Genomic DNA, 27,392 nt, shown 5'->3' on the forward strand with positions numbered 1-27,392 from the left:
CAGACTCTAGAAAGTAAATGGAGGAATGGGAAATGTAACAGATAAGAGCATGCTAAAACTTAAATGCTGGAGTGGGTGAAATAAACAAGCAAGCTGGCTAGAACTTCAGAACCTGGAAAGGCTTAGGGATCACGAAGATCCTGCATACCTATAAAGGTATATATGTAAGGTGTGGAATAAAATTTAAAAAGCTGGACACTTTTAAAAGGATCCCTCATCGTTCTCCCCTCCTTGCCCCGAGCAGCCAAATGACAATGTCTTTTCCACTTTGGCAGAAGACTGGGGTTTTATTTGAACCTTAGATGTTCTTCTGGTCTTCAGTACACCAGGCACAGCTGAGAATGGGGCGCCTGGCAGGTAGCAATGCTGGAAGACAACAGCCATTTGGTGAATTCTGATTAGAAAGCTACTTGCACACCTTCAATGAAGGGAAGGCCAAATGCAACCCAACTTTTTTTAAAAAAGAACTTCTATTAAAGTGTATTTTAAATTAAAGTAATCTTTAGAGACACTTTTTGGTCATTCACATTTTGAATGTCAGTTTCTTTTCCCATTAATATACCAATGGTATTCCCAGTCCTCTGCATCTGGAAATGTCTGAAGTTAGTGAGTGATATGACAGACATCTAAGCCGGTGAGCAGGAGTCTGATGGCCGCATTAGTTAACCTTCAAGTCATTAGTAAGTGACAGAATTTAATGAGCCAAGTAATCTCTTTCTGTATAGAAGTCTATTAAACAAATTACAAGGTCTTGGGAGCAACTCACCAGGCAAGGAATATCTCACACATGTATGAACATTTTTCTTCAAATAAGAGAAAACAATTAGAATAAATTTAACATCCATTGGTATTCCATTTTTTAAGTTAAAAATTTTAACAAATGCGGCACTAACTTTGAAAACAAAACAAGAGTAAAATAACCACAACGAGGGTGACTGAATAGGCCCACCTTTATTGCTAGATTGGGGTTCCATGTAAGATTTGAAAAATCCCAAACCATTTGGCGCCTTTTTAAAAAATAAATAAATCACAACATGTCAAGCAGTTTCCACTCTATCTTCAACACTTGAACAATGAGAAACACGAGTCAGTGTTCAAGGTCCATAGTGGCTACATTCCCATTAATTCAGATTCCCCTGGAGAGGAGGCTGTGACAAGGGCAAAGGACTCAAAGGCTTGAATGGAAGTTCCATGAGAATAGAGGGTTTTTTCTTTTATTTTGTTTGCTGACTTATTTCCAGCCCCTGGAACAGGATTGGAACATAGCAGATGCTCAATTAACACTGAAAACATAAAAGGCTGTCCTGAAAGGTCCTTTTGGTCCTCCCAAAGTTGGAAGCAGCTGACACCAAGAATAGTTAGTGAGGTTGGTGGTGCTCCTACTTACCACCAAAGGCTTCCTTCTCCTTTAGGGCCAGGTTTCCACAGCTCCTTATAATTTAGAACATGCCCTCTAACACAGTTATGAAAAAGGAACAGAATTTTCACTTCTCTAGGCTGGGAGACACAGTTGTAATCTATCAGGATGTCACTAGAATCTACATGGACGTGTTATGTGGGGGACATTGCCTGTGACCACTCACCATCTATACAATCACTAGAGAGGGCATGGACATCCTGACCCACACTGGGGTCACTGTAATGTTCGAAAGTAGAAATCAACTCCAGTGCTTACTGCAAATCTAGTGAAGAGTGGTCTTAGTTTATATCTTTTGTAAATCTTTTTAATGTCTGGGTTAAGGAAGACAGCTGGACTCTCCTATCTTATCTCTGCATTCAGTTGGCTGCACATCATGTAGCCTTTGGAAAGCTCCTCTGCATACCTGTAAGCAAGTAATGTATTAGTATTATTACAAAAATAGTTTTGGATCCTGAAAGAGTCTCAGGGGCCCCTGGAGCACCCTTCAACACACAGTTGTAAAAGACTTTGACGAACATTCAGAAGGGATTCCCAAACAAGGGAATGGAGTTAAAAAAGATGGAGAGAGAGCCTGGTAGGGTAGCTCAGTTGGTTAGGGCATCCTCCCAATACACCAAGGTTGTGGATTCAATCTCCGGACAGGGCACATACAAGAAGCAACCAATGAATGCATAAATAAGTGGAACAAACTAATGTTCTCTCTCACTTTCTCTCTCCACCCCCTTTTTAAAGTCAATAAAAAGTATATTTAAAAAATAATTTAAAAAAAGATGGAGAGAGGAAAATGTTACTAACTACATGTAACCACACTTCACAAGAAAGCCAAAACATTTTATCAGCATACTAGTTACTTTAAATGTCACTTACTCTTTGTACTTTACCATATTTCAACAGAAAATGAATTGCTATTTGAAGAAAAGAAAAGTCAATGTTTCTCTCTGACAAGACAGACCTCAGAACAAAAACCATGTACTATAAGTCCTTCCAGTTCCTATATAAATGTCGACTGCTAATGCACATTTACTTTTTAGACCATCACTTATAAATGACATTCTAATTATAAGACCCATAAGTCACCTTTCTCCTGCCTTTTCTTCTCTTCCACAACTTTCTGCTGACTGTCATTCAAATATTATTTAATGGGACAAAAGAACAATTTCCAATTTCCAATCAGTTCCAAACTGCTGCATGGTTAAATCTTCCAGTCTGCATGTTTCTATGAATAGCAGCTAAATGGTAATCTACAAATCAACTCACTCTAATCCCTCCTAAACATGTATTCGGTCCTTAGCTAGGTAGTGATTTGTATCCACCACAAACAATTCCTAATGAAGCAAAACCAATGTATATTTAAGTATGGTCAAGAAAAATAATTATTTACAAATAATCATCTCACATCATTTCCCTCATACTTAAGATACGTGATTTCAAATTTTCCTTCCCACAAACAAGCAAAAACAGATTATAGTGACTTTTTTAGGAGATACTCCACTTTTCTGTTTTATTTAAATTCACACTCGCCTTAGGAAGCCTTAAAAGAGTTTATTAACTAGACATGCACCCCTCTACTCCACAGCACAGGGTCTGTGACTTTGGGCAAATTACTCAATTTGTGTCTCACTTCTTTTAAAATGAAGATAATAATAGTATCTGCTTCATAAGTGGATGACAGGATTAAATGAGACAATGATTCAATGAGTAAAGCACTAAAAAAAATAACAAATACTGACACATAATAAATACTCAGTAAATGTTTACTTGTTTTTATATGTTAGTCTTCTAAAATAGAGCAGAAAGAATAGTCCATAATAATCTAAGAGAGCCCCGAAACAATACAGGAGGAAAAAATATTAAAAAGAGATGACAGTGCTGAGAAGCCATGGAAAAGATATCAAAGACATTTTCAAAACCATTACAATTCTGTGAAACAAACAAAAAAGAAACTCAAAAGACCTGTTCTTCAGAAGAGACTGACGGAATCTTAGAAAATTTGACATATTTATTCAGAAACAAGAGAATTGTGAGTCCAGCTCTGACACAGATACTTTCATGGACAGGATGAAACTATCATAGCCAAAGACAGGTGTTTATTCTTACACACCTATAAGCACCATACACACCATAAGATATACAGTAAGAGCTGAAGGCGTCTAACTCTATTCTCACTTAGTCTAGCAGGATACTCTGAGAGAAATGAAGCCTGAAACCAAAAGGAAAACTTGCAGAAAAAATTAAAAAAATCCTTATAACCAGGGTTTAACCTTATCCAAGAAGGTTTAACTCATGGTATATATCAGAAAAAGATTAATCTGTGGAGGGTTGGTACATAAGCATGTTAACTGGGATACATATGAGAATTATAGCTAACATTTACCAAGCCCTTACTTACAATCTTCCAGGCAATATTCCAAGTTTTTTATATGGATTAACTAATTAATCTTCAACATGGCATGAGGTAGGCATTTTATTGTTTCTGTCTAATACCCAAGGAATTGAGGCACAGAGAAATGAACCTGCCCAGCTGTCAAGTTAACAGTGGCTAGTCAAAACCAGTTTGGCTCCTAAGCCCAAGTTTTTAAACACGCGGCAAAGAAGGTTGCACAAATATGTACCATACACTCATACACTCTCTGGGAGGGGCTAAGATGCAGGTAGAGGGCTTTGGTTACCCATGTTTAAATGACTAACAATGAGAATGTATGAGCTTGTGTCATTAAAAAATTTTATAAACTCATAAATTTAGTCACACCTTTTATTGGGCTTTCTGTGGAATTCTATTTGATTACCACCTGACACACAATCTGCACTTGCCTAATGAATGGGATCCCCATGGTGAGCCTAACATCACGGCAGCTGGCAGTATTTGGAGAACAAGAAAAGGTGATTAATATTGACAGGTCATTACAGACATGCTCTCTATCCAACCATCAGCTACCTTCAAGATCTACCCGACTTGTTTTAGTATGGTTGCTGGTTCCCAGACCCCACCTTCACCTTTAAATATGGTCGTGTCCCTTCTTAGCTTATGTTAATTCACAGTAGTGAAAAATTTTCACCAGTAAGGAGGAGGAAGGTGGTGACAGTTCAAGATGGAGATGAGACAAAGATGGAGACCGACAGAGACTGATCACACACACGCATAGTATGCCAACTTCGGCCACCTGTTACAGATTGGCTACCTATGCTATTACGAATAGTTTTCACTAATAACTCTTCATTACAATTTTACTTCTTACCCATTAAATAAGTTTTTTTCCATCTTCTTCCATATTATTTTCCAGTCGTTGGTTAGGTTTTTTCTTCTCTATGACCTATGGAGGAAAACAATCTGTAAGGTTGGGCTAATATATGGCAATAGAAAAACAATTTCATGAATTTTATTTATAAATTAAAAAACAGGATCAGTTTATTACAATGCAGTTTTATGAACTCCCTATAAGTACTCAAAATTAATGCAAAAGAGTGAAAAAAGCTGTGATCTTTTTTTCAGCTAAGAGCAATCAAAGATTCAGTCACTTATGAATAGACTGATCCATAAATGAAAGTATGAAAGGTTTATGTCCTGAAAAATACATTTCTGCATTTGCTTTAAGTTTTAAAGATGATACATTGTCTTTGTATATAACCCCAAACTGTCAGAAAAACAAAAACTAATTCCTGGTAACAAATGCTCAAGTATGAAAAGCAAACATTATTTTTGCCATTATTTTTTAACTATATAATAATGAGAGATGCCATGAGGTGACCCCTTTGTGTTAGGTGGTTTGTGCCTTTTAGGGAAGCAGCCTGCTTCTTTAAAAGCGGAATACAGTCCACACACAAGGACACTAGATTAGTCAAAGATATCTAGAGTATATGATTTGGACAAATTACATGTATAATCAGGTTTCTGACACTTATCCAGGAAGCGGACTCAGTAAGCTTGAGATTAGTATACACTGTTGGCCATCATGGATCAAGATGAAAATCCTTTATTTTGTCATCCTATAGTGAACACAAGAATTCCGCTCAGAAGGAACTTTCTTTGTGAAAATACATTCCCTCAATATGGGTCACCCCACCTCTCATGTCCAGTCCCTTGGGGTGAATGGCTGTCAAGATCACAGAATGGTTGTCAAAAGAGGGAAACTGCTCTGCATTAGACAAGGGAAAGAATTTGCTGTTGTCTCAGAAAGGAACGGAGAGAAGAATGATAAGGAGAGAAAGGAAGAGTCAGTACAATAGAGCAAAGCTGGGGTTAGGTTGGGGTGAAGCTCTGGGGTCATGTGAGGCCTGAAAACATTTTGAGAATGGGGATGCCTTACCAAGGGAGTTGCATTAATGCAATGTAAGGCTCACCCCACCTCTATTTTGTCTCCTTTCTTCAGTTAGGTGTACCAAACCTGCAAATGCCCTGTGTGAATTAGGGCCTTTCTGAAAATCAGAGGAAGAGCCACGTTTCACATCTGAGTGCACACAGTGCACATCAGAGGTACAAGGCAAAAAAACAGAGGACTAGGAGGCAGAAGTGACTGCTAGAAGATAAAACCCAGGAAATGCATAAATATTTTTAGGAAGAGCTTACAGTTTCCACACCTTCCAGGCTGGGGATTTGAGGCAACCTTATCCAAGAAGCTAAGCTGATATTGTGCGGATGGGGTTTTATATCCATAAAACTTCCCTCTTTCCTATCCAAATAACTCTACTTTCAACATAAGAACACCAAAATATTTTTTAAAAACCCCAAAAGATTAAAAGTTAACTTAATTACATTTAAATCCAAGTTATTTTAATTAATGCTGGATGCTCTCCAAAAGCTGACCACAATAATCAATTATATTCTAAACAGCACCTAGGATATTTAACTACATGGAGTTTGAGCTTAAAAGCCCTATGAGACAGCTATTAATTTGAACAATGACTTCAATAATTATGATGGTGATCTTGAAAACTGGGAAATTATAATAAATCAACTTACTATTAATAAGACTCCACACATTCAAACAATTTCCATCTAGGTCTCATTTAATATCATTTAAACTACTGCAGTATACTTTTGAATGGGGGAAGGGAAATTAAAGAATATGTATATAAAATAAATCACTACAGTAGAAACAAAATGTGGATGATATCCCTTTACATCATCATTAGAAATAAGGTCCCCAACAAGCATATTCAAGCTGATCTGTGAATGAAACTTGCTGTCCTCTGAGGCCTTCTGGTGTCATGCAAGGCAAAGACTGGTTATCATCATGGTACACGCTTTCTAGCACAGACCTTATGCGAGTTACTTAACTCTCTGAGCCTGTTTCCTCACCTACTTCATAGCACTGGTATGAGGCTCAGATGAGAACGTTGGTAAAATGCTACTATACTGCCTGGCACATAGCTGGTGATCCTTATCTTTCTACCTTTAGTTTAGAGCAATTTTTTCAGGGCTTGAGGAGAAAACCCATTCTTGAAAACCTTACTCAACTTACTCTTATTCTGCCAAACAATAATAGCAATAATGATGATGATGATAGCTGTTGATGACATTTATATAGCCTTCAATGTGTGCCAGACACTCATCTAAGCAGTTTTACACATATTAACTCATTCAATCCTCACAACTATGAGGATCTTTAGTCCCATTTCACACACATTGAAACTGAGGAACAAGTGAGTTCCACAGTTAATAAATGGCAGAACTAGGATTCAAACCCAGGTTTCTACTCTTAAGAAATAGTAGCACCACCCTGGCCGGGTAGCTCAGTTGGTTGGAGCATAGTCCCGTACACAAAAAGGTGATGAGTTTGATTCCTGGTCAGGGCACGTCCCTAGGTTGTGGGTTTGATCCCTGGTTGGGACACATACAGGAGGCAAAGGATCAATATTTCTCTTTCACATCGATGTTTCCCTCTCTTTCTCTCTCTCTCAATAAAAACATATCCTCAGGTGAGGATTAAGGGAAAAAAGCCAAAAAGAGAAAATAAAATACTAGCACCAAGGACAAACATTACAGTGATAGCAGCAAGGCCCTTTCTTTAAGAGCTCTCTAATATTAATGTAGTCAGATGGGGAATGTTCAAATGGTTTACCAAGTAGAATAGATCCACATTTTGGTTAATTAAGGTTATCTTTAAAACACATCGTTTATACATTTAAAAATAGTTTATATGTTACATATCTCAAAAAGATTTAATATATTATGTACATTTCATATTCTTAAATGTTTAAAAAGTTGACCAAAAGAGTATTAATAAATTTAAATCAGAAAAGAAATTAACTAAGATTATACCTTTTTCAGCAAGGCCAGTATCTTACCTGTAAGCTCCTAAAGGATAGCAATAGTATCTTGTCTTACTTGTAAACATCAACGATGTCTAAAAAAGTGTCTAGTCCTTACTAGGTGCTCAATACATATTAAAGAAAGAAAGAAGAGGCTGGATTTAAACAAAGAAAATTTTAAGTCTGCCTATTATTTCCATTCACAATCTAAGGCACTAACACTCCAGGCTTATGTCTACCACCCATTCACTCCATAATTTTACTATTAGCAAGGCCTTGCCGGATTTAAGTGTTTTCTTGACATTTTTGGCCCAACCTATAGGCTCATGCATAGCAAAATGTCTTATGAAGAAGAGTCTCAAGTATACAGTTAATCAGAAGACTCATGCATGACAGCACACATGCAACATGCTATGACGGCACTTTTTGGTTTTCAAAGTTCTTTCACATATATCTCCCAGATGACTCAAGACAGCCCTGAGTGTAGAAAAGGCAGGTGTATTGATAATCTAGGAAACTATACCTAATGCTGATGGTTTGGGAGTAAAAACATATCCTCATTGTCACTGCCAAAGAACCAGTGGCTCAGAACCTGAATTAGATGCCTTCTCTGAAGTCGGACAGAAAGTCAACAAAATGACATTTTTCTGAAAAGAGCTCTTAAAACCAGAGCTATTCTTTTTTCCTTTTTCGTTTTTTATCAATTTTTAGAGAGAGGAAGGGAGAGGGAAAGAGAAACATTGAGCCTGAAACCCGGGCACGTGCTCTGACGAGGAATCGAACTAGCAATCTTTAGGTTCACAGGATGACACCCAACCAACTGAGCCACACTGGCCAGGGCTACAAAATGACATTTTTAAGCCAATGTTCTAAGTAATTTTTTAAATCATAAATGATCAGTCAATATCTAATCAAACTAAAAACAGACCAAATGGCCCTGGCCGGTGTGGCTCAATAGATTGGGCATTGTCCCGTGCACCAGGAGGTTGCTGGTTCAATTCCCAGTCAGGGGACATTGCCCAGGTTTCTAGCTCAATTCCCTGTGGGGGGTTTGTAGGAGGCAGCCGACTGATGTGTCGCTCTCACATTGATCCTTCTCTCTCCCTCTCCCTTCCTCTCTCTCTTAAAACAAATAAATAAGTGAACAAACAGACCAACCACCTTGGAAGATACAAAGGTACAAGAAATCCCCAAAACTAAATAAGGAAAAATTTTACATGCATCCACAACTAAATAAAGACACCTCATATAAAATTTTAAGAAGCCCACAAATCTCTCTTGGCTGTAAAATCAGGAAGCCCAACACAACTGGTAGGAAGAGAGCTTGACCAGGTATTATGAAGCCTGTGGGTTTCAGTTCATACTCTGCCACTGAAGTCCCACTCAAATTTAAAATTCTAAAATTTTGTACACATCACCCTGACTAATAAATAATGCAAAACAAACATATAACATTTTACATCTCTTGCACAGCATGGACAGCATAAACAAAGGCTCAAGATCTGCTGACTTTACTGTTCTAAGATTCTAGATTATTAGTTTGCCATGGATTTTACCCATTAACAGCTCTGAATAATGATTTAAGTTCAAATTTAGGACCTCTGCACAGAAACCGCAAAACAGAGAGGTTTATGATTTTCTGTGAACCACAAAGGGTGCTAGGGTTGAGTTTATATCCTCTGACTGTGGTTCAGAATAATTGAGGTGGAGCCCGGCTGGCGGGGCTCAGTGGTTGAGCACCGACCTATGATCCAGGAGATTGAGGTTCAATTCCTGGTCAGGGCACATGCCCAGGTTGTGGGTTTGACCCCCAGCAGGAGGGGCATGCAGGAGGCAGCCGATCAGTGACTCTCATCATTGTTTCTCCCTCTCCCTTCCTCTATCTGAAATAAATAAAAACGTTTAATAAAGAATAATCTAGGTGGTAAAACCTAAGTTCACTTGCCAAATGAATTGATTTCTTGTAAGTTTTTTATTAAAATGTTTTTTCCACCATTAAGCAGAAATGTGGTGCATGGATTTATGAAACTGTGATACAGCATACATGAAATGACAACCTAGACTGTGAGCTTCCTGAAGACAAAGATTGTTTCTCATTTTTTCATGTCCCATTGTCTTTATATTGTTATTTGAATGAATCACTGATAGAGGACCGCCTCTTTTAAGTTTATTGTGACTTGGCAGGAATTTTATACTACAGGAGAAATATTGGTTCTCAAGAGAGATATGACCTACTTTTTTGGTAAGAGAAAACTGAGGTCCAGAGAAGTCATGGGACTTGCTGGAGGTCCCAGTGCTGTTTGGGTCAGAAGCCAGGCTAAACTCAGTGTCTTCTAACTCCTATCCATTTCACAAAGGCATTCGATTCTAATGCTCAGAGAAACCAAATAGTATTAGAGGGCTTTTGTGGGGGTTTTCCTCAAAAAATATCCCAGGATGGGTGAGTAGGGGCAAGCAAAGCAGAAGACTCCAGAATAGCTCCTGAACTGAGTGCTGCTGGTGAGAGTCACCTGCACCTGTTAGCTGGGCAGCTTTGCTGGAAGTCTGAAATGGGGCCCAGGCATTTGTATGTTTAACAGGTGCCCTAAATGATCCTTCGAATCAAGAACACTGGATTTCATATCCTTGTTTTGCATTACCTTGAATACTTCATGCCATTCCCTTCTGGCCTGTAGAGTTTCTGATGAGAAGTCAGCTGATAACCTTATGGGAGCTCCTTTGTAAGTAGCAGATTGTTTTTCTCTAGCTGCCTTTAATATTCTGTCTTGAATTCTTGGCATTTTTAATTATGATGTGTCTGGGCATAGGCCTCTTTGGATTCTTCTTGCTTGGGATTTTCTGTGCCTCCTGAACTTGTATGACTTTTTCCTTCACCAGGTTAGGGAAGTTTTCTGCCATTATTTTTTCAAACAGGTTCTCTAACCCTTGTTTACTTTCAACCTCTTCTGGCACTCCTATAATGCAAATATTGTCACGTTTCATGTTGTCCCACAGCTCCCTTAAACTGTCCTGTTTTTAAATTTTGGATCTCTGATTGATTTTTTCTGCCCTGTCTTCTAATTCACTGATCCGATCCTCTGCTTCCTCTAATCTGCTGTTTATTCCTTCCAATGTATTCTTTATTTCTGCTATGTCATTCTTAATTTCTTTCATAGTTTCCATATCTTTTTTCATGCTATTGAGGATCCTTACAACCAGTATTCTGAACTCTATATCTGATAGATTGCTTATCTCCATTTCATTTAGCTCTTTTTCTGGAGACTTCTCTTGTTCCTTCATTTGGGGCTTGTTTTTTTTGTCTCATTTTGGCTGAGTTTGTTTCTATGTATTAGGTAGATCATCTAGGACACTCAGTCTTTTTGGAGGGTCTCTGGTGCAGGCCAATGTCAAATGCAGTTTGTGACTGGCCCTGAGTAGCCTGTTTGGAGCTATCAACAACTCTCAGCTTAAGGTTTCCTCTGCTGGGTTTGGGTGCAGTTGGACCAGACCAAGATGCACACCAAAGTCTGCTTTTCCAAGGCCAGGGTCCAGAAACAGATCAGGTAAAGACTCAAAGCACTCTGAGGTCTGCCTTTGCCTGCAGGCTGATTAATCTGATTCTCTTAACAAGCCTCAGGCTGTAGAAACTCCTCTGGGTAGAGCGAGAGGTGTTCCAGCAGGGTGGGGCAACTGCTTCCCCCTCCAGCAAAAGTTGCTTAGAAGGTAGATGTCTGCCTCTGCAGTATGGAGGAATGTCTCATGGCACAGGAATCCAAAGAAGTGCCCTTTGAGCTCTATCTCTAGAACACACAACCCTAGATTCTCCTCATATAGCTCCAGTCCACTCTGCCCTCCCTCTGCTGGAGCCCAAGGTGAGTGGCTACACACGAAACTTTGTGCGTTGGCTCTTTAAGAGGGTACCTGCATTTCCAGCTGTCTCTCCCTGACAGACAGAAACCCGGCTGCTTTTCATAGCCAGATGTTATGTAGGCACCTTTCTCAGTTCTGGTACTCTTGTCTGCAAGGCCCAGCCTGGGGTTTAGGCCCCAGAGTTCTCAATGGGAACCCCCACAGCTGAGATCTCCCTCCAAACCTTCAGCTGTTGCCTGTGGGAGCCCACCCAGCCCTCTTGCACCATTGCACTTCCTACCAGTCCCTATGTGGTCTCCACTTTTCCTCCTTGGTTATATGGGTGCTCTCCAGTTTGTCTTCAGTTGCAGTTGATTATTCAGGATGGTTTTTCTCTATTTTAGCTGTAATTCCAGTTTGGTCCTGGGAGAGTGTCAGTGTAGCTTCCACTCAGTCTGCCTCCATCTTTAATCCCCTCTAATCAAGAAAACTTGGTAAACAAAAATCTAATCTGAATAAGCATAAGGCCTTTAGAAAGTCAATCAACTCTATGAAAAGAATTAAAATAGTTCCTTTATTGGGTAGTGTTCTCACCATAGACAGGAAGGTTTTTTCCTTCAGTGAAAAAGCTTTTTAATGAGTACAATTGTTGCTATTTAAAAAAAAATACCTTCACTACTCTGTTTACTTCTGGGTGAAACAAAACCAGAAATGGTCTGTGCTTTTATTTGTCCAGACTGGAATGGAATGGCTTTCCTGAAAAATTCCCATGTGTACACACACACACACACACACACACCATTTCTCATAAGCCAAAAAGTTTGCTTTTTCTAGCTGCAGTGCAGGTCACTTTTGTTTTTGTTCTGTTTTAATCATCTGGGATTCACATGTGGCTGTTAATATGTGCTTGTTTAATTAAAACAAGAAGCTTTAAAAAATAAATGACCCTGGCTGGTGTGGCTAAGTTGGTTGGGCATTGTCCCGTGCACTGACGGATTGCAGGTGCCTGAATTTCAGGCTTGATCTCAGGTGGGGGGAGTACAGGAGGCACCTGATCAATGTTTGCTCTCACACTGATGTTTCTCTCTCTCCCCCAAAAAATCAATTAAAAAATAAATTTAAGTGCATCGCAAAGTTTACTTCTTAGGTCATATGCTTTCTAACATTTATAATGCGTTTTAAACTAAAAACGTCATATGGCACTTACACACTATAAATTATAATTTTTATCATCTCTCTACACATACATTTTTGTATTAGTACAAAACATTTCCCATTGTCTTGGCCTTCTTAAATAAAAATAATTTGGGGTAAGAGATCCAGAGTCTCAGAATGAAAAATAATCTAGTCCCACATTAGAAAGTTTCTTCCCTAAATGGTTGGGTTCAAACGGATGTAGGAATCCTCCTGCCTTGTTGATAGATTTTCATATCTAATAAGGGAATAAATGGGTCTGTTAATTTATAAGGAGCATAAGAACATGGGAGAGTAAAAAAGCCTTAGATTCAGAAGGCTTGGGTTTAAGCCCCAGGTTATTCACTCATTAACAGTGTGACCTTGGGCAACTCATTAATGTCCTCTAAGTCTTCACCTATAAATGGATATAACATCAACTCTACTCCTTTTCAAGGGTGCTGTGAAGATCAAATAAGAAAATGTGTGCGTAAGTGCATTGTAAACTGACAAAAGCTGCACATGGGTTAGCTATTCTTTCCTTGCTACCCAAGAGAGCAAAGCCAAGATTATTCTGGTGAGAAGAGGCATTGACATTCAAACATTCCAGGAGGTTGGGGGCATGCTGGGATAAAACAGCCTGATCATTCAGGTACATCTCAAGAATCCTAAAATGTATTTGGTATCTGGGTCTTTAAATAACATCCTGGTCAAACTAACAGTTTGATAGGGATTAAAAGGTAAGATTTTGGCCAGATTGGGAATTCCTTCTCACCAAAAATTAAATAACCTAAAAACAATAGCATAATATGTCTGCATTCTCCTCAACCATCAAGGATAAATATATGCAAACAAAAGCAATATCAAATCCCATTTAGTTTGTAGAGCCACAGTGTTAGCCACAAAATGACTTTCCATATAGCATACACCAGAGTTGCTATTTCCTAACTGTGCTTAAATCTAATCCTGCTCTTTATACTCCCCACATATATTACTATCAATTGGTAGAGTTCAGTCTGCCAGCACATATTCAAACCATTTTTAAAACATTAATTCTATCATTGCCAAGCATATTTGTAAATACTATACAACAATTTTGTCAGTACAGCATGGCAATTTTAATGGGAAGAGGACATTTATGAACATTTATTAGACTCCTACTAGATACTATGTGAGGTGTTTTCATGTATATTTGCTCAGTTAATTCTCACAATGAAGTAGGTGTCAGTGGCACTTTACAGATGAAGAATGGGTACTCAAATTGGTTATTAAGGGACTAGCCCAGGATCACACAGCAACAAAACAGCATAGCCTAGACCCAAGGTAATTGTTCTGAGTTAGCTCGATTCCAGTAATCAGTGTCAAAAAAACATGAGGTTAAGTAAAGTTTTGTGCCACAGTCAAACTTAGTTGGCAGTTAGCAATATCCTGAGGGACTTTACTTGCCTTGTTTGAGAAGTTATGGAGCTGTAAATCTACACTTCTCCTAAAGGAAGTTTCTAACTTTAAAATTTAAACATAAAGACTTATTACAGGTAGTTGTTTTCAGAGAAAACACTGCAAAGGGAACATTAATTCACTAAATAGAATCAGTAGCTGTTTTATAAATAAGTTATCTCTTCAAGATTATATTTTTAAAAGTGTCAATATTACTTGTCTTACAAACATGAAAATATTTTAAGTAAGAATTTAAAAATATTATATTAGAAAAATGCTTCCTATACCATAATAGCATTTTTAAAAATTAAATTTATTGGGGTGAGATTGGTTAATATGAACATATAGGTTTCAGGTGTGGGTTTCTATGTTACAAGATCTGTATATTGCACTGTGTGTCCACTACCCAAAGTCAAATCTTCTCCCATCACCATGTATTAGAACCCTCTTCATCCCTCCACCTCCTTCCCTCTGGCAACCACTACACTGCTGTTCGTGTCCACGAGTTTTAGTCACAGCTCTTTTAAAAATTAAAGTTAACTCTAACCTAAATATCACTATTCACTACTACAAATATAAGTGATGTTGGTTTTCCCTGAAAATTTCCATTAAAAAACTAATATTTATAAAATAAATGTTTTAGAAGGGCTCTGAAATGAACAATAGTAAAAATATTATAATAAGATATCAATAAATTAATGGAATATATTTTCTGTGCCAAGCAATGAAATCTAAAAGCCTAAACTTTCCAACAAAATGGTTCTAGCAGAAACAATACAGAACTTAATGGCTACACTGTTATCTGGTTAGAGAATTCAAAGATGCAAAATAAATGCAGATCTTAACAATACCCTAATGAGGTATAGTATTTAAGAGAGGAGGTTTAGGAGCCAGACTGGATGAATCAGAATCCCAGTGGGGCAAATTCCTAGCTCCATGCCTCAATTTCCTCACCTATCTCATACAATTGTTGGGGAGTTAGGATGTGTAAGGTGCTCAGAAGAATAAATGGCATGAAGTAAGTGCTCAATAAATGTTACTCAGTATTTTCCTAGTAATACCTGTTGTAAAAAATAAAATATATGTTGGTCAGGATATGGAGAAAAGGCAGCCCTTATACATTGTTGGTGGGAATATAAATTGGTACCGCCACTATGGAAAACAGTATTTTTCCTCGAAAAATTAAACATAGGACCGCCACACAATCCAGCAATTCCACCTCTGGGAATATATCTGAAGGAAACTAACTCAAAAGGTATATGCACCCCCATGTTCACTGCAGCATTATTTAAAATATCCAAGATATAGAAACAACCTACATGTCCATTGATAAATGAATAGATGAAGAAAATGTGAGACTGAGATACACACACACACACACAGAGGAATATTACTCAACTATAAGAATAAAATCTTGCTATTTGCAACAACATGAATGAGCCTGAGGTCATTATGCTAAATGAAATAAGTCAGAGAAAGAAAAATATCAGGTGATTTCACTTACATGTGGAATCTAAAACAAAAACAAAACAAGAAAAATATACACACGCAAGCTCACAGATACAGAAAATGAAAGATTGGTGGTGGCCAGAGGTGGGGGTGATGGTGGGGGGTGAAATGGGTGAAGGGAGTCAAAAGGTAAAAACTTCTGGTTATAAAATAAGTCCTGGGGATCTAATGTACAGCATGGTGACTATTGTAAATAATAATGGTGTGCATATTTGAAAGTTGCTAAGGGTAAATCTTAGATATCCTCATTACAAGAAAAAATTTATTTGTAAATATGCATGGTGACACATATTAACTAGATTTATTGTAGTGATCATTTCATAATATATATAAACATTGAATCATTATGTTGTATATCTGAAACATATGTTATAGGTTAGTTATACCTCAATAAATAAATAAATAAATAAATAAAATATTCATGTAAAAAGAGCGGCCTTTAATCATTGAGCCATTTTGCTTTCAAGGTAGAATTTAAAACATAATAAAGAGAAGCAAAGTCCTAACTTTCTTGATAATAGTCAGGATAATGGTTAACCTGGGATGGCGCATAAGGGAGGGTCACACAGGGAACTTTTTTTAAAAAAAATGTGTTTTTATTAACCATGGTAACCCCAATAAATTTAATTAAAGTAATAAATATGTTGTTATTGATTTCAGAGAGAGGAAGGGAGAGGGAGAGATAGAAACATCAGTGATGAGAGTCAATGATTGGCTGCCTCCTGCACGCCCCCTACTGGGAATTGAGCCTGCAACCCAGGAATGTGTCCTGACTGGGAATAGAACTACCACCTCCTGGTTCATAGGACAATGACAACCACTGAGCCACACTGGCCAGGCCACACAGGGAACTTTTACACTTACAGACTGGTAACCTCAGCTTTTATTTTAATAGTCTTTAAAATGTATGTATGTTTTTAAATGTATTTCACATATATCATTTTTCACAATAAAAAATAAAAATTAGAAAAAATTAAAAAATACATTTCCAAAGTATAATCACAAAGCATTGTTTAACTTTAGATTAGGGAAAGAGCTCAGCCGGGCATGGCTCAGCGGTTGAGTGTCGACCTAGGATCCAGGCGATCAGGGTTCGATTCCTGGTCAGGGCACATGCCCGGGTTGCAGACTCAATCAATAATTCTCTCATCATTGATGTTTCTCTCTCTCTCTCCCTCTCCTTTCCTCTCTCTGAAATCAATAAAGATATATTAAAAAAAAAAAATTTAGATTAGGGAGAGAGAAAAAACAAAGCTCTATCATTCTAACTGTTCTAAGGTTACTTCAGATTATATTTGCAACAGCTTAGCTCAGTCACGTAAAATTTCTGTTGGATTCCACTCAATCCCAAGAGATATTATTTTTGTCAGTCAGTTGTTATAAAGGGTCCCATTGGTTCACTGGAAGCCCCTCTTTATGATCATGAAATCTGAAGGTTATAAGGAATCTCAGAGGGCTTCTCTTCCAACACGTTCATGTCCAGATAGGGGAACTTTAGACCCCTTAGCTTCCAAACAACAGGTTTTCCCCACTCTGCTCCCAGGTGGTATTATTAGTCACCAATGTCACACAATGAGCCCATTCAATTGCCTTGTAATAGTGACTAGAGAAAAGGTGGAGTTACACCAACCATCAGGAATCTGTCAGAGAGCTAATATGTACCCAAAAAGATGCTAGCACCTACAGAGAACCCAGTGCCTCAGTCAAAGAAGGCATTCCATAAATACGTGTGTAAGTGGTTTTATTTAAAAGTATAAAGCAGAGTTTCAGCCCTACAGATTTTACATATAAGTGAAAATGCCAAAGACTTCTCATTCAACATAGAACTCAGTGGTGTTCTGGGGCAAACTGAACAAAATACAGACTATAGGAGAGAAAGAGAAATAAGACAAAAGGTTTATGTAGTATGGAGTAAAATGCAGGAAGGGGTATTAGAAGATAAGAACTGAGAACTGAAAAATTGATAAAGAAAGTATTCCATGATTTCTCCAAACAAACCGGTTGACATTTTTATAACACCTGCTTTCCTTTTCCACATTACTTAAAAATTTTAACAGACATACTAATTTGTTCTAAATAGTTTTACCTGTTATAATTATATTCGGGAAAGAGTCCCACCCTCCCCTACAGAGAACTTTTGGAACCCACTGAGAAGGGAACAGTAGGGGGAAAAAGGAAACCTTTAAAATGCTCAATATAATTCTTCAAGATAGTAACATCATTAAATAGTAAGACAAATTTTCTCAAGTTTTAAAATTCACCAAAATAAAACTGGAACCCCAAATATTAACAGGAAGAAAAACATTCAAAAATTCCATGACTGTCACTTAAAACCTACACTAAATTAACAGGACATTTGGGTGACATAAGCAATGGATAAAGCGTTCCTATTTCCTGGTACTTTAATGAGAACAGAACCATACTGGTAAGAAAAAGAACCCTGGAGAAGAAACTCAGTTCTAGTTCTAAATAGATAAGTGAATGAACATAAGAAAGCCACTTCTCAACTGAAACAGGTTTCAGGTTTGTTTCCACATCCGCAAAAGGATCATTTAAGTGACTAATAAACCTAAATTTCTGTTATTCTACTTGTTAACTTCCCAAAGTCATTCAGATGTCATTCCCTTATTGCAAGCTATGGGTTAGGCATTAACCCATGAGGGTAGCAAAAATCAAATGAATTTATGTCCTGTACAATTCTGCTACTGTAGCAAAATTTTGCAATTGCTATAAGCCAGTGATTTTCAACCTTTTTCATCTCATGGTACACATAAACTAATTTCTAAAATTCTGCAGCATACTTTCGGCTTCGGTGCAACTTTCTTCAGTCTTCCAGAATCCAGGTTCATACAACACCAATTGCCTCCACCACGCCCCAACAGGATCAAAGTTGAATAACTGAGGTGGAACGGTGGTGAAGTCAGTGCCATTTCTGCCTCGGCCCCCAGGGGCCTGTTTCCAAAAAAGGTTGGTGATGAGATTGCCAAAGCAACCAGTGATTGGAAGGATTTGAGGATTACAGCAAACCTGACCATTCAGAACAGAAAGGCCTGGACTGTGGTAGTGCTTTCAGCCTCTTCCCTGATCATCAATGCCCTCAAAGAACCGCCACGAGACAGAAAGAAGCAAAAACATTAAGCATGCCCTAGCCGGTCTGGCTCAGTGGTAAGAGTGTCGGCCTAATGACCGAAGGGTCCTGGGTTCGATTCTGGCCAAGGGCATGTACATCGGCTGCAAGCTCGATCCCTGGCCCCAGTTGGGGCGCGTGAGGGAGGCAACCAATTGATGTGTCTCTCTCACATCCTCTTCTCTCTCTCCCCCTTCCACTCTCTCTGAAAAGCAATGGAAAAAATATCCTGGGGTGAGGATAAAAAAAAAACCCCAAAAACTTTAAGCACACTGGAAGCATCGCTTCTGATGAGATTGTCAACACTGCCCAATAGATGTGGCACTGATCTTAAGCTAGAGAACTTTCTGGAAACTTTAAAGAGATTCTGGGGACTGCCCAGTCTGTGGACTGCAATGTTGATGGCTGCCACACTCATGACATCACAGACAACATCAACAGCAGTGCAGTGGAATGCCCAGCTAGTTAAGAACTAACTACAAAGGAAAATATTTCAATTACAGATCATTTGACAACCGATAAAAATTAAAAAATTCCGTGTCACACCAAAAAATATATTTTTTGCTGATCTAAAAACAACAACAAAAAGGTATAATTTTTATTCATTCACACCAGATGGCTATTGTTGTGTCGGTTGTTATCATTTTTTTATCTGACAATCTAAGGGAAAAGAGGTCAGTGCCCCTTACTAAATAGGTAGTGCATGTTTTAAAAATTCTTGAGGCCCACCAGTGTGCTATGGCATACCAGATGAAAATAGCTGCTACTAAGTCTTATGTTGAAACAGGGCATCAAAGAAATAAGCTTGAATTTTCCATGAAACATAACGCACTAAATACCTGCATTTACTTCTGTCCTCTCCATAACTCCACTAAAATGGAATTTAAAACATAAAATACTCAAAGACAAAGAAGAGAAAACAACAACGAAGAAGTTTTTCAAAGCTGAAAAGCAAACGGTTAAGATATTTGATTTAGCAGAGCAAAGAAAGCAAAAGCAAGAGCACGTTAAGGGGAAGCCCAAAACAAACTGAATTGTGCTGAGATAAACCAAACAGAATGCCTCTGAAAGTGGAGACTGCGGGCAGGCCTGAAAAAAGGAGAAGAGGGTAGAAGTTCCACGCCAAGGTTCCCACCTTAACTCCAAGTATCCACAGGTCAGAGGATAGGAAGTGTGTGCTCTCGAAACTTTTAAAGAGACTTTGGACTTAGGCACAACTAGGGGAAGCCCTGCCAGTCTAAAAATCTGGGGATTAATGGAAACCTGAAAAGTAAATATCCCCAGCTCTGTCCCCATTCAGCTCTGCAAATGTTGCAGCCAGGTGTATAAGCCAACAACAGGAGCATTCTCTCTGAGGAAGAACCTGGCCAAGAGAAAAACATTTACAAATACTGACTGCTAGAGGTAACCCTCCCATTCCCAAAAGTTGAGTTCCTGGCTAATCATCTTATAACAAAGACTACCAGTTAACTGTGGCAAATTTAGCTTTTAGTTTTTCCATGGCTTATTCTGGAATATGAGTTAGATAGCAAAGGTTGTACATTTAAAGAAATTCCCTAAATGAAAAACCAAAACAAATGATCAAGTAAACATATTTTAAGGAAATAGAGATGTGGCAAGAGGCTGAAGAAATATTTTAAAATTATAATTAACATATTCAGAAGAGAGCTATTTCATCCATAAAACAAAAATAGAAAACTATTAATAAGCAACAGAGAAAAAAACCTCTTGAAAGTTGAAAACAGGATAGTAGAAATATATAACTCACTAGAAGAGTCTGAAGATGAAGTTCAAGACACCTCCAAGAAAGTAGGACAAAGAAGCAAAAAGATAAACAATGGAAAAACTAGGAAAATTAAAGGACCCATCAGTCCTTAAGTTCCAAACACAAATAATAAGAATTCCAGAAAGAAAAAATAGGAAAACTGGGGGAGAAGGAGGAATCTGGTTTGAATTTAAGAATTCAAGAAAATCCCAGAAATGAAAAATCCAAATTAAAGCCCTCAGTATGCCTAACACAATAGATAAAACGAGACCCAGTGAGGCTGATTATCATCAGGGACAAAGATAGGATCCTAAAAGTAACCAAGGAGCGGGGAAAAAAAATCAAGACTCAGAACACCATCGGACTATCATTATCAATAATAGAAGCAAGAAATCAATAGAGCAATTCTTGTTAAACTCAGAGAAAATACCATCCAATCTAGAATTCTATACCCAGGGGAACTATAAATCAAGTATGAGAAAAAATGAAGACACTTTCATATTTGCAGATTCACAAGCAAATTTATAACCCATGCACCTTTTTCCTAGGAACTTTATGGAGGAATTAAAGTATAAACAATAGAGGAGGAAGATATGGTGTCCAACAAACAGGGAGTCCCAACATAGCGGGGTGAAGGAAATACCTACGATATGTGGGAAGGTAGATCACGGATGATAGCTGTGCAGGTCTAGAGAATAATCTGTACAGATTTTTTTTTTAATCCTCACCCGAGGATATTTCTTTCCACTGCTTTTCAGAGAGAGTGGAAGGGTGGGGGGAGGTATCGATTGGTTGCCTCCCACACACACCCCCAACTGGAGCTGGGATGAACCTGCAACCAAGACACCTGCCCTTGATGCTCTAACCACTAAACCATACTGGCTAGGGCTATACAGATTTTTAAAAATAGCAGTCTAAGCCCAACGTTTAGAAAAATGGCATTAAGTATCAAAAGAAACAGCTCAAAGAGTAGAAAATGCAGGTACCTGGAAAGGCAGAATGTTGGGGGTGGAGGGGGAAGCAGGTAGTATACTTTATATAGGCTTAACATTGATAAATATTAAATTTTAAAAGACTCTTGCCCTGGCTGAGTGGCTCCATTGGTTGGAGTGTTGTCCCGTACACCAAAAGGTTGCAGTTTTAATCTCCAGTCGGGGCACATGTGGGAGGCAACCAATCAATGTTTCTCTCACATTGATGTTCCTCTCTCTCTCCCCCCCTCTCCCTCTCTCTCCCCCTTCCCTCCCTCCCTCTCCCTCTCTTTCTCTCTCTCTCTCTCTCTCTTCCCCTCTCTCTCAAATCAATAAAAACAAATCCTCAGGTGAGGATTAAAATAATTTTTTTTAAAGATTCCTGAGAGGCTAAAAAAAGGATGTTTTAAGATCACATCTAAAAATAAAGATTTTCCAAGCAAGATTTCTGAGGGGAAAAAAGAGAGAAAAATAAAATTTCAAGGCAGAACAGTATCAAAGAATATGGAAATCTCTACATCTTAGCATAGTGTGACTTTGTTTGAAAAACAAATAAAAGCAGGAAAAAATGTTCTGCTGACACTTACTCAAAAGTCATAACTACACCACCAGCAAAAGAGAAAAATAAAAGAAAATTTAACATATTGTTATTGGGGAAAGTTCATGGTTTATGGCTACGTCAAACATGTCACAAATTAAATTTCCTTTTTCACTCAGTTAAGTAGATGCTAAACCAAAGTCAACAGAACAACTTGACTGCATCACATTTTAGTGAGAAATAAAAACACTTAAAAAACTGTATTGCTTCCTCAGAAAAGGAAAGCACAAATACTGTGAATCTGTTGGAACAAGAGAAAAAGCATTTTGAGTCCGTCCCTCATACTCTCCTGAAGACTGAACAAATAGTAATGGGATTCATGTACAAATCTCAAACAACTGCTGCCCAGCTTTCTCTAAGACCCCAAGAAGTGGCATCTCTATTAGGAGACATGCTTTTCTCTATCTCCAAATCCTTTACATCTATATTTTCTATGGCCCTTTCACAGAAAAACTGGGAGTATAATATGGTACTTGTTTATCATATTTAATATCTACTTAGAATCATGAGTGTTAAGTTCATAGTTATTGATCAACTGATGGGCTCTTCATGGACAGGCAAGCAGAGGTGTTGCCTGCTATTTCCTCAGTTTTATGACATTTGGAGCACTGTAAATGGGGAAACCGCTGGATTTTTCTTTAAATAACCTATTGATTTTTGTCCAGGGGTGATTTTTTAAAAATCTAATATGCTGAAACACTTTCCAACCAAATCTATTCTAGTAAAAACACTTGCTCTCAATTTTCAGCATAAATGAAGACAATGAGAATAGATTAGCCAGGTGGTTCAATTATAGCATACTTTATAGCTTTCAAGATAGATGCTTAAAAATGGTTGCTTCATTGTTTCTTGCAATTAGGAAGAAAACATACTTTAAGCTTCAACATAAAACATGTCTTCACTTTTTGAAGTTTGAAAAAAATATTAATAGTTCACAAAATATAATGCATAACCAAAAGTTCCTCCAGTTTAAGAAAATAAAATACTTTGTTTATTGTTTCATGCTAACTAGACAGAAAGGAAACAGCTAACTAAAATATGAAGAAATGCTCAAACTCACTAATAATTAGAAAATATAAATTAAAAAGAGACATTATTAAATGGCAAAAGTTAGAAATATGGACATCATCAGGTGTTGGGGTGATGGGGAATACAATGTCTGTGGGATATAAGCTGATACACCCATTCAACGGCCTAACAATACTTAGGCTATAATGCCACCCCTGAGCCTATATCCCAAAGAAATTCTCAAACACATCCATAATGGACACATACAAAACTGTTTATTAGTACTGTTGTTTATGGTAGCCTAGGCATCCATCACTATGGGAATGGATGCACACCATGGAATACTACGTGGCAGTTAGGACCAATTAGCCAAATGTACATCCAAAAACATACACAGCTCTTAAATCAATGCTAAGTGAAAAAAGTAAAAACCAGAGCAAGATCTATAGTATTTTTACAAGGAGAATTCTATAGCCAAATTCTACAGAAGTATGATATAATGGGGAATCCTGGAATTAAAGATACATAGACAAAAAACATTACCTCATATTTTACAAAGATGCATACAGAATCAAGGACATAAACACATTAGAGAGGGTGCTTATGGGGCGAGAAAGGAAATTGGGCATAGGAAGGGGCTGAACAGAGAGCCTTTTAAATGTATATACGTTTTTATTGATTTCAGAGAGAGGAAGGGAGAGGGAGAGAGAGATAAAAACATCCACGAGAGAGAAACATGGATCGGCTGCCTCCTGCACATCACCTGCTGGGGATCGAGCCTACAACTCAGGCATGTGCCCTGACTGGAAATCAAACCAGCGACCTCCCGGTGCATGAACAATACTCAACCATCTGAGCCACACTGGCCGGGCTGAACAGAGGGCCTTTATACACCAATGCTAGAGTGTGCTCAAACCACAGATTATGAAGTCCAAATTCAGAATATTTTTCATTCATGCATACATTAACTTATTCAATAAATTTTTAAATTTTAATTTTTTGATTTCAGAGAGAGAGAAGGGAGAGAGAGAAACATTGATTTGTTGTTTCACCTATTTATGCATTCATTGGTTGCTTTTTGTATGTGCCCTGACCAGGGATCGAACTTGCACTTGGTGTGATGGAACAATGCTCCAATCACCTGAGCTAACTGGCAGGGCCCATTCCATAAAAATTTATTGAACATGTCAAGTGCCAAATGCTATGCTTAAATATAGCATTTCTTGTGATTTCTGCTGAAAGGTCTTAAAAAAAAAACCCTCAAAAATGTTTTATATGTTTTAAGACGTTTTAACTGGAAGTAGAAGTGGAAAATAATTTAGATTAGAATATAGTATATACTATAGTGTGAGAAATTCGTCATTCTTAAAATAAACTAATTTAATTTTTATAGCATAAAAACTTATAATTTTTCATCAAATATAAATACACCTTGAAGTTCTTTAAATGACAAATTAAATGACAAACTTAAATGAAGTTGAAGTACAAAAAGAAATCTAAAGCCCTACAAAATTACATTGTCACATTTCAGTTCACAGGTAAAAAACATCTTTTCTTGTGGCTGTCTCAGGGGTGAATCAATTTCTTTTTGGAGAAATTTTTTCTACTTTATTTGTGCTATGTAATTTTCCCACCTAAACTATTTCAACTGCTCGGGAACACTTCTTGCCAGATTTCTGTTTTCTAAAAGACTTTACAGCTGACTTCTGGCTGCCAATGTAGGTGTTGTAGCTAATATGCTCATTACACAGCACTGCTAACAAAACTGATTAACACTTTCAGTGAAAAGTAACATATCTATTCCACATTCCATGGGCACACAAAATGATGCTTTCCCCCAAATTACCTATCCCTCTCTTTTTCACAAACCCCAAATGTTAATTAGTATACACGATGATATTGGTAAATAAAACCAATAGTCACTTATAGGACATCATGCGTCCAGGGCTCTAAAATTAAAATTCTTCAGTATTTTAGATTTTGATACTAAGTGTTAGTAGGTGGAAGGATCAAAGCTGAAGAATAGGAATGGTTGGGCCAACCATCCACACAACCAGAACACCTAAGTTGCACGATCTGCCAGTAGGGTCTGCAAAACCATCATTGTACATAATAAAGCAACACATTAACTTATTCAGGCTTACAAAAGCTAATGTATTTTCATTCAATAATAATAGCTAATACTGAGTTTACTATGTGTTGGTCACTGCTCTAAACATTTCCTATGCATTATTTAGTCCTTACAACAATCTAATGGACTAGGTACTATTATCTCCATTTTACAGATCATTTTTTAAATCAAATGCAAGCTCTTTCTCATTACCTTTAAAACGTCCACCAAATGGCCTCAACTTCCCTTTGTTCCCTCCTTCTACCTTTCCAGACATTTCTGACTCAAAATATGACTGATGTTTCTCATAAGGATGAGTCAGTTCTCTCCTCTGGCTAATCTCCTCCTCCTCCCGAATGCCACAGAAGATTCCTTCAAAGATGCTCTCAGTTACCCGTTCCTCACATGATTATTAAAAGTAAACAATATAGAAGTATATAGAATATAAAAAGTGACTACCTGCCCAGCTGGGCGTGGCTCAGCGGTTGAGCATCGACCTAGGATCCAGGAGATCTTGGTTCGATTCCTGGTCAGGACATGTGCCCGGGTTGTGGGCTCGATCCCCAGTCAGGGGTGTGCAGGAGGCAGTCGATCAATGAGTCTCATCATAGATGTTTCTCTCTCTCTCCCTCTCCCTTCCTCTCTCTGAAATCAATAAAGACATATTAAAAAAAAAAAAAAGGTGGCTACCTCCTCCCCAAAGAGGGAACACATCAATAACAGTCCTAACATTTTACAAAAATAGGAATGAATATTCTATACATATCATTCAATAATGTGACTTTTAAAAATAATTTTACAATGGACATCTTTCTACATCAGCATATAGAGACCCACTGCATTCTTAACAGCTTAGTGGAATTCCATTGTGTGGACCCACCATACATTATTTAACCAGTTCCTTACTGAGGAACTTAATTTTTTGCTATAACAAACAATGCTGTAAAGAAAAACTCTGTACTATAGTTTTCATGCAAGTGTATGAATACACCTATAGGACAAATTTCTAGAAGTGGAATTGTTGGGTCACATGGTTCCCATGTTTTAAATTCCAATAGACATTGCTAAATTTACCTCCCAGGAAACGTGCATTCCCACCAACAGCGTGTGAAAGTTCCAGCTTCCCCACATCCTCGTTCACTACTGGCTATTGTCAACTTGTTTAATCTCTCAATCTGATAGGCGAGAAGTGGTAATTATATGTTTCATTTTATTATTTATTTAAACGATTAGGATTACTGAATTTATAGCTTAAATAGATTTTGAATTTATTATTAGTTGTAGGCTAAGCTGAACTGCCTATGGAGATAAAAAACATTCAAGAAGCACATTAACAATATAACTGGGGAGACTGGCAATGTTTATCCAATTTGGGATTTTAGCATGGAGGAGACAGGCCAACCACAAGTGAGTTTGATCTCTTTGTTCAAGTACCCATACCTTTCAAGTGAAATGCACCGTTATCAGTTCTTCAAGCTATGCCATACATTCTAGAAGTGTTTCTTTTAAAAGAGTATATTCAATTCCATAGTCATGGATTCCCTTTCTCACCTTTACTTACTTGTAACACCTCTTTGTGTGATCAGTCCACTTCAATGATATTTTACTGTTTTATAAGTTGCTTATTAATCTGACCTTTGACCTCTTTTTGATGTTAAAGCACAAAGGTGTAATTAGTATCTAGCCATGAACTCCCAACATAATTAGGACAATTGACACAGGTCGTTGTACTGGAACACAGAGAAAGGAGAATAAAAGAAGTAAGTGTGAGGAAAGCATACAGCCCCACAGTCTGTGATTGCCAACATAAATGCAGCGTCCTCTGCCTATGAGTGAGGACACACTGTCACAGGCCAGACGTCTATGATTATAACGCTACTAGCAGTGATGGCTGAACTGAGCTACTCACACATTTTCTTACCTGATTTTCTCTGTGGCCACCTCCAGGCAATAATTTTTTGTCAGGGGAACTCTAATTAACTCTAACGGGGACTATGACCTTATTATCCTGATAAATTAGTATCCATAACTGCAAAAATAAATACCACAAATTATCTAGCACACTAGAAAGGTTTGGACTCAAAACTACAAAATCAGTAAACCCCTCTCTACCATTCCTTTAATTTTCAAATGAAATTATATTCCCCACTAAACAAACTGATGCTTACAACTTTTTTCAAAGTCAAAAGCTCTTGCT

General features: G+C 37.8%; 1 protein-coding gene across 7 annotated transcripts in view; it reads right to left on the reverse strand.

The window, feature by feature from the left end:
- Positions 1-27,392, reverse strand: part of USP49 (ubiquitin specific peptidase 49) — a 73,458-nt gene that overhangs the window by 38,689 nt on the left and 7,377 nt on the right. For all 7 annotated transcript variants that reach the window (XM_081141052.1, XM_081141051.1, XM_081141054.1 and 4 more), the window contains one exon: positions 4,657-4,731. The gene's annotated coding sequence lies outside the window, so the exon portion shown is untranslated. The remainder of the gene's footprint in view (positions 1-4,656; positions 4,732-27,392) is intronic.

Source organism: Miniopterus schreibersii (genome assembly GCF_964146895.1).
Source record: "Miniopterus schreibersii genome assembly, chromosome: 6".
NCBI lineage: Eukaryota > Metazoa > Chordata > Mammalia > Chiroptera > Miniopteridae > Miniopterus > Miniopterus schreibersii.